Below are 14,070 nucleotides of genomic sequence, written 5' to 3'. Positions count from 1 at the left end.
ATATCATTTAGTGATCACATACTTCGATTGCATAACATAATGCTGAAATTCTTCTAATGATTGTTTCCAAAAGCGTGTAGCTGAGCTACAGCAGGATGTCTGAATGGTATTTGAGAATGCATTATGGCAGAAAATTATTCCTGGTTTCTTATCCCTAAAATCAGTAACCTTCCCTTCATTCTAAGTGTTCATTTTATGCTATTTAGACTACATTGTTTTAGTTATTTTAGTACCTAACTTTTATGTGCTAAATTAGATCCTACCTGTCCATTACTATTTGCAGGGCATGACTTTCTCTTTCCAGTAACTCTGATTTAAGTTTCTAGTTTACTGTCTTACTGTCCATTCTGTGCTTAATCTGGGTGCATAAGGTACAGATTTTTGATATGGTCATCCCCTCCTCATTTTTTCTAGTGTGACTTTTGTTCATCTTACCAAAGTAGATTGTCAAGAATAATCCAGAAAGTCTGAAAACATATGTCCAAATTTGACCTCTAAATCACAATTGCAGGAAAAAAATGTAACATATTTAGGGAGCACTTGGTAGTAACTGTACTTCAAATTTGACCATAATAAATTATCTTGCCCTTGATCACTAAGAACTCATCCAAAATATGTGCTGAAATAAGGAGTTGAAAGGAAATGTATAGTTGGAAGGAAAAGGAAGAAATGGGATCATTGGAGAACTGATGAAACACTTAATTCACACAATTGGAATATGAGGTAGATCAGAGAGAGAATAGTAAATAGGTAAGATGTCCATTTGCAGGGTTGGTGCAGGGTGAAGCGTATGGGTATGTGCAAGAAGAAGGGGAAGATGCTTTAGTGGAAAACTTGAACAGTCATAACACTGGAGTTGAAAACTGATTAATAATTCCCTCTTGAGGTTACTGACTTTGTCTCCTGGAAGGATGGGGAGCACATGGGATGCCCTCATAAAGAGCTGTGACAAGAACAGGGAACACTCTCTTCCCCACTCTCCTGCCTGCAGGCAAACAGGCTGAGAAGAAAGGTACTGTACATCCGCTAAAAGGAAGTAGGAAATGAGCTTTGGTGCTGCTAATTGTTTTCAAGGGGAATACCCAAAGAAAATCCAGAAATCATTAGGGATGGAGAGGAGGGAATTCAGGGTGTTGACAGAAGAGTGCTTTTCATTGAGATGGGGGAGGATGATGCCTTGATACTAGTGTTATAATTTGCTTTCATGTGAAGAAAAAATCAAAAGACTCACATGAGATAAAGAGAAAGATGTGAACTAAGAAAATGGGACTTTGTATGGCTAATCTTCCAAGAGTATTTTTAAGTTGAAGAATTTTGGTCATAGTTTTGTGGACACTTTCAAAATCCAAATACTGGGGGTATAAGTGTGAACTGAATGTGTAACTTTTTCTAGTGTTAATATAGAGATGAAACAGATGTGGTCCGTATAGTAGAAAATTGAGTCAGTGTAGAGAACTGACAGTATTTCCTCACTTGGTGAGTAATGGCTATATGGAATACATTTCTGAGAAAAGCAATTTTAGCAATCTATTAATGAGATCAGGATATCTTGATTTGTTCCAGGGAAGGAGATCTAGGAGGCAAAGATGCCAAAGAAGTAAGGTGAAGAAGTTCAAAGGTGAGCTTTTAATATATTTCAGAAGGCTTAATATCTTTTCCTGACCCTAAATTTTAATACACTCTTACCTCTGATTAACCTTTCACCTCTGCTGCTTGGCAGAACAAACGTCCCTTTGTTAAACTCTCAGCTGAGCTACATATTCATTGTGTCCTACTTAATGATTGCTTAACTTATTGGTAGTCTTCCAGTTTATCTGTGTTATTTTTTTTCTTTGTTGGAACAACAGAAACAAAAAATACCATTCAGACCCTTCTGTCTTTTATTTAAACCCTGACTGCTGAAACATGAGAGAAATAATTTCTTCTTAACTGGTCTCACATACTTTGTATTGTACATTAGCTTTAAAAGCAACAAAGTCAAGACTTGCACTCTACTTTCTGAAATGAAGGAAAAGCATGGACTTTCAAACCTCACTACCTCACTGTTCTGCAATTTCTGGAAATGCACAGGAGTAATAACTATTTGAAGATTTTTGGCAAAGCCCCCTGTTAAAATTCTCTGTATGATATGAATGATGTTACTGTTCTTTGTTTATTTGTTTGTTTGTTTTGTTTGTTTGTGTTTTTGTTTTGTTTTGTTGTTGTTTTGTTTTGTTTTTCAAAAGGGTCCCACAGTCACTGAGACTTTTACTCTATTTTGTCTTTGACATGTATTTTATGTATTTGTTGTTGTAGTGAATATCCTTCTGTCTTCCCCGAATCATGTGCTGCAGTATGGGACCTATAGAATAACATCCATTTGCCTCAGAACTGAATGCAAGTTACCTGTGTACGCAAGAACACTGGACCTTGAGCTCAGAGCTCAAGCAATAAAGGTACAACTGTAGGTCTTTATACACATTTGGTGTATAATCTTCACAATAGTGTCAAGTGGGAGGCTTGATAAACTGTGTAGCTGAAGAGTTACAAAGTCAACTAGAATATGCCAATCTTTACTCTTCACCTATCATAGAATCATAGAATATCCCAAGTTGGAAGGGACCCATAAGGATCATCAAGGCCAACTCCTGGCACCGCACAGGTCTACCCAAAAGTTTAGACCATAAGGCTAAGTGCACAGTCCAATCGCTTTTTAAATTCAGACAGGCTTGGTGCAGTGACAACGTCCCTGGGGAGCCTGTTCCAGTGTGCAACCACCCTCTCGGTGAAGAACCTCTTCCTGATGTCTAGCTTAAACTTCCCCTGCCTCAGCTTAACACCATTCCTGTGGGTCCTATCACTGGTAATTACAGAGAATAGGTCACCTGCCTCTCCACTCCCCCGCGTGAGGAAGCTGTAGACTGCAATGAGATCCCCCCTCAGCCTCCTCTTCTCCAGGCTGAACAGGCCCAGTGCCCTCAGCTGCTCCTCATACGTCTTCACCTCTAGGCCCTTAACCATCTTCATTGCCCTTCTCTGAACACTCCCCAACAGTTTAATGTCCTTCTTGTACTGTGGTGCCCAGAACTGCACACATTGCTCGAGGTGAGGCTGCACCAGCGCAAAGTAGAGTGGGACAATCACCTCCCTTGACCGACTAGCAATGCTGTGCTTGATGCATCCCAGGATATGGTTGGCCTTCCCGGCTGCCAGGGCACACTGCTGGCTCATATTCAACTTGCAGTTGACCACAACCCCCAGATCCCTCTCTGCAGGGCTGCTCTCCAGCATCTCATTGTCCAGTCTGTACGTATAGCCAGGGTTGCCAAAACTCATTCAACTTGCTACAGTTTCTATGCAGCCTGCATATAGGAGTTGCAATATTAGTCTGAAACTGTATTGAACCTGAAAATATTTAAATTTAGTTTGCTGTTTTGCCTAAAGCTTTAGGGTGTTTGCATTGTTTTGTTCTGTTTTCAAATAAATCTTATTACAGAAAGCCTAAACACTATATTCTGTTAGTGATCACTTGAGGCTTTGCAGTTTTATTTCCTTGATATTGCTGAGAACATTAATTGTCAGTTGCATAGAAATAAGTAATTAAAATTTAAATTAATGGTTAATGATGTGATCTCTTCACAGCATCTGAAACTTTCAAGAGATCTTGTTTTGTGTCTAAATTTAACTAAACACTTAAGTTTTTATGGATCTTCAGAGAGACAGAATAGGTGAAATACATTTTACAGGCAAGGTGTTTTCTACAGACCCTTCAGGTTAAACTGAAGCAGTTATTAAATCACTTATCGTCACTTACATCATTTTTACAGTACATTAGAGATCAAAGTATTATTTGCACATCAGTGTGAGTAAACCTGGCACTCCACAGGTGTCTGAACATCCCAGAGAAATTTACCATCTAAGTAGGATATAATTCAGGTAGTTAAATAAATAAAAAAACAATAAAATTTGAGAAGCCCGGGAGTGATTACACTGAATATGTTGTAGGCAATGTGCCAGTTTTAAAAGTTCTGTTATACCAGGAAAAGTTAGCAATGCCAAGCTATTCAACCTGTATGCCATGCTTTTGGAAACAAATAGATCAAATGATTGAAACAGAATCAAATATCATTCTCTTTCAATGAGTCTCCATTAGCTCATTGTTCTTTGGCTAGACAGGCCAGGTCTGATTCCAGACAGTGCAATGCCATCACAGACCTTCGTCTGTAAGTGTGACTGCAAAAGAGCATTCACTGAAAAGGCTCGCAAGGTAAATGTTTTCACGTCTGAGATGATTGAAAACTGAGGATAGTTAGTGATCTTATCCTGATGAAATTCAGTTCATCTTTCCTGATTTTTTTTCTTCTCACCTGTCTGAGAAAGATTATCTCACATGTAATCAAAATAATCTCTTTCCTTTTGTACATGGGCAATAGGCTATTCTCATGTCTCATTAGCATGTTTGCATTAGAGTATGGGATCTGGATGGGTTTTGAAGTCTACAGGGTCCATGATCTGTAAACCCATCACCCATTTACTTCAAGTTTGTATTTAAGGTAAATTTCTGTTCTCTGTTATAAAAAACAAACAAACAGCTATCATGGGAAGGTCTGGGGATTTTTCTCTTTCCCTTATGATTCTGTAAGGGACCAAAATCACAGATCATTTCTGTAGTCAACTTGGTTCATTTTTTTAAAAGCATTTTGAAATCATAGGGCTGCAGCTGGTGACCACTTGCCACTAAGTAACCAATCCCACTATGCTAATATGGTATGTCCCCTCCTTACTGCAGATATGGTGGAGAGACAAATATCTGCATAGCAGCACTGGTGGGAAAGACGGTTGGAATACAGTGCTGCTTCCACAAAGCTCTCTTTGGCTGTCATCACACTCTGTTTTCAATACTGTTTTTAGTAATGGTAAAGTGGGAATATTCCTTTACCTCACAGGAGATTTCTGAAGCTGTTTGTATTGTTAATTTACAGTCAGTCAGTTCTTTCTTTATGGCTTCTCAGTTAATCTGAATGAGTTCAGAGGTATTAAAAAACTGTTCAAATGTGCTACCTAATTCATCAAAAATGCTTCCAGTTCTGCAATAGCCGTTGAGCTATTGATGGGCATCATGGAATGAAACTACATATTGCAACTGTGGAAGTCTTCTGAGCGCTTGCAGCTGCCTGGTGCAAGTGTTGCAAAAGCTGCAAAAAGTCTGAACTCCTATTTAATAATAAAGAAATGCACAAGTCATGTTGTACTTGAGTACTTTTGAAAACTAAATGTGTTGCCAACCCCAGAAGAAAGTTTCTGCTGAAATTCCTTGGAGGGTTGCAAGGTGGGGAGTAAAGAAAAAGAAAAAAAGGAAAAAAAAAAAAAAAGAAAAAAAAATTATTGAAAAAAGTAGAGAACATTCTTCTGTTGGAACCTGGCTTGTGCCTATAAGCCTAGCATTTGTTTGTTTATGGCACTGCTGAAACATGAATATAAATCATCTAATATTTGTTTAAGGGATTGCTTTCTGTGTCTACCCTCTCTTGTCCAGAAGTGCTCTCAGCATGATTTCTGAGTTGGTTTGTGACTGAAAATAAGAAGGGATAAATATTTTCCAGAATGTGCATTTCTGGATATGGAAGATATTTGGTGGACACACATTGTGACAGGATGTATGCATCATGTTCTTCTGTGAAAATCAATAGTAGCATGATACGTAGACACAATCCTTGAAGAAAACAAAGCTTTACAAACACAGCTTGAAAACTACGAAACATTGAAGGTCTTTTCCATCTGTGTACAGTCCAAAAGCACACAGTTCCTCTGGTGCCAATTAATCTAATTGGTTCACTTATTTGAGCAGTGTTTTCAGTGCCACTAAACTCTCTCAGGCCTTGGCACACAATTAAAGAAATAGATGGTTTCAGTAGTTTTTGGAGAAAAAAATAAAAAAAGAATAATAAGAAAAGGAATGATTAAATCATATTTAAATGTCTTTGTAAAGGAGTTTGAGTAAATGTGTGTAGCATTCATATAGATGCATGTGCAAACATGAGTCTGTTACTGATTTGGAATCTTAAGCATTTTCAAGACTTTTGTCTTTCATTAAAATTTCTTTGAAAAGTTAATCATATTGGCTTTTAAAAGCATTTCAACAAGTTCTCTAGCATGCTTTTTTAAAGTCTTGATTCCCTTTTTTTTTTTTTTTTTTTTTTTTTTTGATTCATGTCTTTACTGTTAGTCTTGTTCCTGGTTCAAAGACCAGGATGGAAGCTGTCAAGGAGCAGAGTAATAGTTAGGTGGAGCAGGTTGTGTGGCTTTGTAGGTCACCTTGGCATTTCCAGCTCTCTTTCAGTAGCAGAGGGCTACAGACATAAAATGAACACTAAGACTTTTAAGCTTGCTTCTTTTTTAAATTATTGTTTAAGAAACACATTTGCCTATGGGAGACTGAAAGTACTATGCTGCATTGTCCTAGTTACTGAATTTATGCAAAAGAAATGACACTGCCCTCTATTGACAATGCTAATGGCACTTGAATACAGACCTGAAGGTTGATCAGATTTCGAAGAAACTTTGTTCTTGGATGTCTATGGCCTCCAGCCTGCTCTCTGCTGCGTGAAGGTGCTTCCCCCATACCTGAGGACTCCCTGACATCAATGACCAATGGCAGCAGAAACCCAAAGAACTGCTCAGAGAACTAGTGCTACCTCCCAGTCTTCCTCCATGGTGCCTTCATGTTTGTAGCTCTCAAAAGCAGCCAGCTCGCGTTGCTGTGGCTGACATGGTAACCCCATCTAAGGAGTGTTCTTATGTATAAGCTTATGCTTATGCTTCTCTCACTGCATTGCAGGCTCCATGTTCCCTCCATGCTGTCACATGTATCTAATACCGAGCAAAAATTAGGTCATGGGCAAAGGAAATAAAAGATGTAGATACCAGGCTTAAAATGAGATCTCTTGCCTTGGATAGAGGAAGAGTGCTCTCTCATAGTTTGTCTTTGGCAAAGATGTAGAAATTTACTAGTGGCTAATAATTACAGTTCCACTCTTTTAAAGAGCAATAAAATATAATTGCAGTAGGAAACTAGGCGGGTGGTCGGCAGAGTGAAATCTGATTTTAAAAACAAAGGATGCAAAAATAGGCAAGGGTATTAAAGAAAGTTGCCTCAGCTGATCAGCTGATTACATTTTTATTGTCCTCTACCTTTTCTCTACCTTTTTTACTGGGTAATCTTGTTCCGGCTATTGTATCAACATTTCAATATGTGGAGAACTGGGATAGTTGAAGTTAATGACACAAAGCTCATTAATCTGCTTATAGACAGTTTCAATAATATGAGTAATTCTATGCTAGCAAGTGTCTTAGGATCCTGTGTTATTCCTTTAAGCACAAGTGAAGGTTCATGGTTTTATCTTTCCTAAAATAGAATTAGATACCTAGAAGTCAGCAGTTTGTTTATGTTTCTTCAAACTAATGGAACAATGTGGTTTCATTCAATTAAACCTTTTCTTCCAGACATTGCTTCTAAACATCCTTGTGTGTGTTTTTTGATCTCCATGTAGATGCATTTATGTTAATGAGATTCAGCCCCACACTGAGGCTCTGGAGTATAAATGTTAAAATAAGCAAAGTAACCACTTGCATGTTACCAGTTGCTGCTGCCTCTGGGGCACTCCTAAAAGCAAGACAGGGCACAGTTTTTCTTTGTATATGTAATGTATTTATAAACTTCCATTATTTTTTGATTGGTTACATGCTGATTTTCACCAAAAGACATTTAAAATAATGTGAGGTGAAGGAATCTCCCATTTGCTGCATAGAGGGGACTAGAAGATTTAATGTGAGAATCACGGAATCACAGAATGGTTTGGGTTGCACAGCACTGTATGGGCTGCTGCAGGGAAAGTTAACATTCCAGCCAGACCCAGTACAGTTGGAAGGGACCTCAAAGACCTTCTTATTCCAACCCCCTGCCATTGCAGGGACACCTCCCACCAGACCAGGCTGCCCAAAGCCCCATCCAGCCTGGCCTTGAGCACCTCCAGGGATGGGGCAGCCACAGCTGCTCTGGGCAGCCTGTGCCAGTGCCTCACTGAGCCTCACAGTGAAGAATTTACTCCTCATATCTAATCTAAATCTATCCTCTTTTAGTTTAAAACCATTCCTTCTTATTCTGTCATTACCTGCTTGAGCAAAAAGTTGCTACCCATCTATTTCATAAACCCCCTTTATGTATTGAAAAGCTACAATAAGGTCACCCCAGAGCCTTTTCTTCTCCAGGCTGAACATCCCCAGCTCTCTCAGCCTTTCTTCACGGGAGAGGTGCTCCAGCCCTCTGATCATCTTTGTGGCCCTGCTCTGGACTTAGTCTAATAGCCTCACATCTTTATTGCGCTGTGGCCCCCAGACCTGGATGCAGCACGCCAGGCAGGGCCTCACAAGAGCAGAGAGATCACGGTAAGTGCGTGTTTATTATACTACTGCTCATTTTAAATGCTTATGCTACTGAAATCCCCATCATGCTGAAGTCTGACTTAATGAATACCACACTAGAGCATAGTCTTTCTTTTTACTCTCTAGCCACAGTGGTGATTCTCCTGAACCACTAACAATGCACAGGAATGACCCGTACACTCATTTGGAGAGTGAGAAATATGGCTAAAAGGAGGAAAAGAAAAGAAAGTGAGCGTGCTTTTATTTTGCCATCATAGTTAGTGAACAAAATGGGGAGAGTAAAATGAACAGGGCAAACTTTCCACTTATTTTGTTTCTGCTGTTTTGTATAGAAAGAGCTCTGTGAAGAGCACTGAAATACACAAAGCGCACTAATGAAAAGCAGCTGCCACAGACCGCTCTTGTGTCCAGGAGCTGCTGGGGCCCCGTCTCCGCAGAAGGAGGGGCTGAGGAGTGGCCGATCAGTTTGCAAGGGTCAGGCCCTTGCTGCTGTAAAACCAAACACTGTAGCATTCTCAGGTTCTTGGCAACATCCACCACTGCATGCACCTGCACTGGGCTGGTGGCTGTGCTCAGCATCTCACTTCACATGAATTCCCTTTTCTGTTTTTAAAGGTAAAGCAATCTCTTTTGCTATGGCTCATAGCGTATCTAAATGGATAAAATAGACATCTGTACAGTGAATAACATTGCTCAGATTTTAAATCCTCCTTGACTTATTCTCAGCTACCTCATATTTAACGGAAATGGAGATCACAGACATCTTGATAGCTTTTTTCATAGATTAGTGTAGAGCTGATCTGCCTTTTCTAAACTTCACACTTTTTTTTTTTTTTTTTTTTAAAAAAAAGTATAGTTCCTTGAGGAGTATGTTCATTTACTTTAATATATAAATTTTATTGCATCTATTTCAAGAGGAGGGGAGGAGATAGGGATCCTGAAGAATAAATACTAGTCTGGTTTCTGAAAATTTGTTTTTTTGAAAACAGACCATGAGCCATGGACACAAAGGCATGGGATTTGTGTCCCTGTGTTTTAAATGTCATACATTCAGAGGTAATTCTTGTTTCAGAGTTAAAAGAAAATTTTGTCACATTAGTGGCTCAGATCTAGAGGTGCTTCATGGGTGCCTTAGGAGTCACAAAATGTCGGCTAGATATGGAGGTTGCAGGGTGTGATGCAACCAAACTCCAAGATGCTTGGAGTGGAACCCAAGATTCCAATGCTGTCAGAGTTTATGCTATTAAATTTAAATTAGAAGCATTTACAGATCTGGACACCAGTCGTGTAAGGCAGAAGAGCGTTGGTCAATAACCCAAACTACAGCTAACCTGGAGTCTGGAGCAGCAGCTGCAATGGTGAATTTGTCTTGCAAAAATCTTCTCTCATGTCTAATGTAAGCCATGAGTCTTACTTCAAGTATTTCCAGAAACATTTCCCTCATTCCTTGGCAGTTCCCCATGCCCAGCCAGCCTTCACAGCCTCCCTGTGGCCATGGACAGAGCCAACATCCTCCAGCAGCTCTCCTCTTTCCTGAGTTGTGTCCCAGAAATGCCAGCTTTTTGGAGAAGATTCCTTCTCTCACATCAAGGTCTCAGATGTTACTTGGCCAGGAAGTAAGGCAGAACATTTATGCAGGTGGCATGATAATTTCAGCCCCATTTCCTTAGGGTTAATAAAAATGCACCATATAAGCTTGTATCAGGCCCTAACAATGGAGAGGTTCCTTAGTTAGTCTCTAGTTTATTCTGCCTTTTCATCCAATAATTCCATTCATGTCAATTAACTTGTATTCTGCAGACTTACTAGGGAAACTTACTTGAGTTTTTCATAATACTTATCTATTATTTAAATAGTTCATTTACTAGAACTTTTACAGTTTTAATTGTCTAACCAAAGAATTCTGGAAAAAGCATGAAAGAAGAAACAAGAACTGTTTCATCACTTGTTAGCTGTAAGTGGAATGTCACAGTATTTCTCACGTACGGGTTTCCTGAACCTTATGATGGGTATTTAACCTATTTTGGAAACAAGATACTGGATTTGTCCAGCAGTGACCTGTAATATAATGTGGCACATTTTATGTATCAGTATTGCCAGGAAGACCATGGTATTCAACTGAGACTGCAAAGAAGTAGCTTGTCTTTCAGAAGGTGAGAGTGCAAAGACCCAGGAGAGGAAAATGGTAAATGACAAATCGTGGAAGAGATGTACTGTAGTATGTCCAGGAGCCTTGGATTTAGAAACAGGAGCTAAACACTTTAGGTGCACATTGTTGAATTGCTACGTATGTAACCCTAGGCTAACCAATTCATCCACATAACTGTTTTATAGCTTAGTAAGAAAATTTAGCTGAGACCATCATAGAGTCTAATATGCCTTGTGAAATAATTGCATATTGAGTATTATATGATACATATTATATGGACAGTTGCTTGGCATTCATCACTCCCAGCCCACCACAAAAAATCAAAAACCTGTGAGAAACCAACCACGGAAAATGTTTACCAAAAAAAGCATGGAATTATATGATTAATAAAAAGTCTGTAAATTGTCTTGGTGCTTCTACTGTATTTGTGTGCATCAAAGCATTTGGTCATAAGCTCAGTGAAACTAGTTGCAGCATTTTGCTGGCTAACTATCACTTTTGGATTGAGTACAAAGCACTGTTCAGCTCGAGGGATAGTTTTCATTACCTCAGTTTTAAACAGCTGCCAGTGGCCATGTAAAGTGTAATACTGTGTTAGAGATAAATATTTGAATATTATTCATGAACTTAGCAAACCTTTGACTTTGCTGTAGTAAATTTTCAGCACCTTTGAAAAACAAGCCTGATATAGCCAATGTGCCTGAAAAAGAAGCAGACAAAAGATCATGTAGTAGACAGGTAGTGGTGACAACAAAGAGCAAAGCTTGGAACACTCTGGATTGGAGCATGAAGAGCTTCTATGATAACCACTTCTCTTTATACTTGGAAAGTGAACTTACTGCCTTCTGATAAATCCATTTCCTGATTGACTTTTTACAAATAAAGAAACCCACAAATATTTCTTGAATTGTGGGAACAGTAGGTATGGTTTATAACTTTTTTTGCTAGGAAACAGCATATAATAAATCAAGGTAACTAGGCAGTAGCCTGCTACTGCCAGTTCTTTAAAGACAGCCTTAGGAGAGTGTTTGCCTTGTCACTTAGACAACTTTGGTGCTGCCAGTCATTGAGCTACTACCTCATGCCAAATGGACATTATAATCAAACATCATTCAAAATGTAATCAAAATTTGGAAGTAAAAGACAACATGCTTCCAAGCCCTTTTCCCTTCCCTTCCCTTCCCTTCCCTTCCCTTCCCTTCCCTTCCCTTCCCTTCCCTTCCCTTCCCTTCCCTTCCCTTCCCTTCCCTTCCCTTCCCTTCCCTTCCCTTCCCTTCCCTTCCCTTCCCTTCCCTTCCCTTCCCTTCCCTTCCCTTCCCTTCCCTTCCCTTCCCTTCCCTTCCCTTCCCTTCCCTTCCCTTCCCTTCCCTTCCCTTCCCTTCCCTTCCCTTCCCTTCCCTTCCCTTCCCTTCCCTTCCCTTCCCTTCCCTTCCCATAAACCTTTCTTTAAATTCTGATTGGTTTTCTGCAGGAAAAATAGAAATAGAAATGAACTCTGTTTCTGTTGTGTACTTATCTTAAATAGCTAGCAGACATTGAACTGCAAGCTCTGGTTTAGAAAATACATCTTAAGCCACACTTCAGCCTTTGATCTGGAATTCAAAGATGATGATGAGGTCCTGGCCATGAAACATCTAAGGGATGTGTAATAACTTTCTTTTATTTTAGGGTATTAATTAAAGGGAGTTGGTTTTATTTTTTATTTTTTTGGTCATTTTTAAAGATTTCTATTTTTTCTATATTCCCTATGTAGTTCGCTACTTTCCAGATGACTTTCCAGATGACCATTTGTGGCTCTAGGACAGATAGACACATTTCACAAGTTTAAAATTATTCTTATTTCTTCAACACAACAATATCATGTGGTATTTAGAAATGACTCTCACTATTTCAGTTAGCTCCCTTTCCTTAGTTGGATGTCTTGGATGCTAGCTGATGGTTTGTCAGTCCATTTGTAGAACCAGAAGGAGTTATTAAATCATTGATTCTCATCCCCTGATGAATAGGGGATGAAAATTTTATCCAGTTAATCCTGAACTAAATCTAACAGAGAACACAATACAGCATCTGCTAGCAAAGCACAGAGCCATCTTTCAGCTTCTTGATTTGTGCTGATCTGTTTAAGAAGGTGAAGATGAAAATAAAGCATTTGCAATGTGCTCTACAAAATATAGATAAGGCTTAGTGATATGATATGGCCTTACTTTATACTAATATAACCTCTTTTAAAAACAAACACAAGCTGATTGATGAAAAAAGTACAAGTGCTAAACCTGGGGATTTTCAGAAAGCCCTTTGATCATTTTGAAATCCTTGTTAATTTACCTCTCAGAGATTTTTCCTGAAAGCTTATCTCTTTTAAAGGTGGTTTAAGAAGCTATGCCACTACCATTTACTTCCTGCCTAGGTGCAGACTGTTGGCTAAAAATGTTTCTAAAAATGGGTGCACTGTATATTGTTTAATTTACTGTGAACACAGTGATTCCTTTGACATGGTTTCAAGAGAGTGGTAACCTGCAAAATACACTGTACTAACTGAATTTCTATTAATAATGTTTAATATGATCATTAGCACTTGGTGCTGCTGCCATGGAGAGAATGCATCAGCCACCATCCAAAGACAGGTGCAAATGGTCAGGCATAGTGAGCCACCACACCCTTAGGTATGTCTGAAGATCTTTGCCTACAAAAATCATCTACAAATGTATGCTTTTCCAGCTGGCAACTTAATGTGGTTCTCTAGTGGTACTGGAAATGTCCATATTTAAGTGGACCATGTACCCACAGTGACATTTTTTGACATTTTCTTGTGCAGGATACCCTCTCTTCCTGGCAGCAGGCCCTGCAAGGCTTCCTTTGGTCATCTTCTGTCACTCATCCAGCCCACACATATTGTGCCCATCAAAACCTTCACTTCTAATACCCTATATAGTACACTTCAATTCAGCAATAAATTGGATATTTTCCTTTGCATGTGGCAAATATAATAATCATGCAACAATAACCCTCAGAATAGGTTATGTTAAATAACCCCATAGTTTAACCCCAGGCAAAAAAGCAAATGCTGTCTTATTTACTTGTTAGTTCCTCATCATCTGTGTAAAAATACTTTTCCAGTTGCCGAGACGTACAGTGAAACCTAGTCTTCAGCATTATTTGAACCTTTTTGTTAAGTATCAGCCTCAGATAATCTGTGTTCTGCCTGCCTTATTTCCCATCATACTTCAACTAGAAATCATACGTCATGCTTCTTCTGTGATGCTGTGCACTGTTCAACTGCTGTATTCCTGTATCCCAGAGCTGGTCACATTCTTTCTTTCTTTTTTTTTTTTTTTTCTTTACTTAGAAAAATTAAAGTCTGATCTCTTTTTCCCAGTTATCTTATGAAAAACTGGTGATGGTAATGATCACCACTTAAAAAAAAAAAAAAAAAAAGACAAAAATGTGACAACTTTCAGCTTCATGGTCTCTGAAATGGTCTTCAGGGCCCATGCTAAAAG

Source organism: Aythya ferina, assembly GCF_964211825.1.
Source record: "Aythya ferina genome assembly, chromosome: Z".
In the NCBI taxonomy this organism is placed as follows: domain Eukaryota; kingdom Metazoa; phylum Chordata; class Aves; order Anseriformes; family Anatidae; genus Aythya; species Aythya ferina.
The sequence above is the reverse complement of the archived record's forward strand: the minus strand, read 5'-3'. Positions refer to the sequence as shown.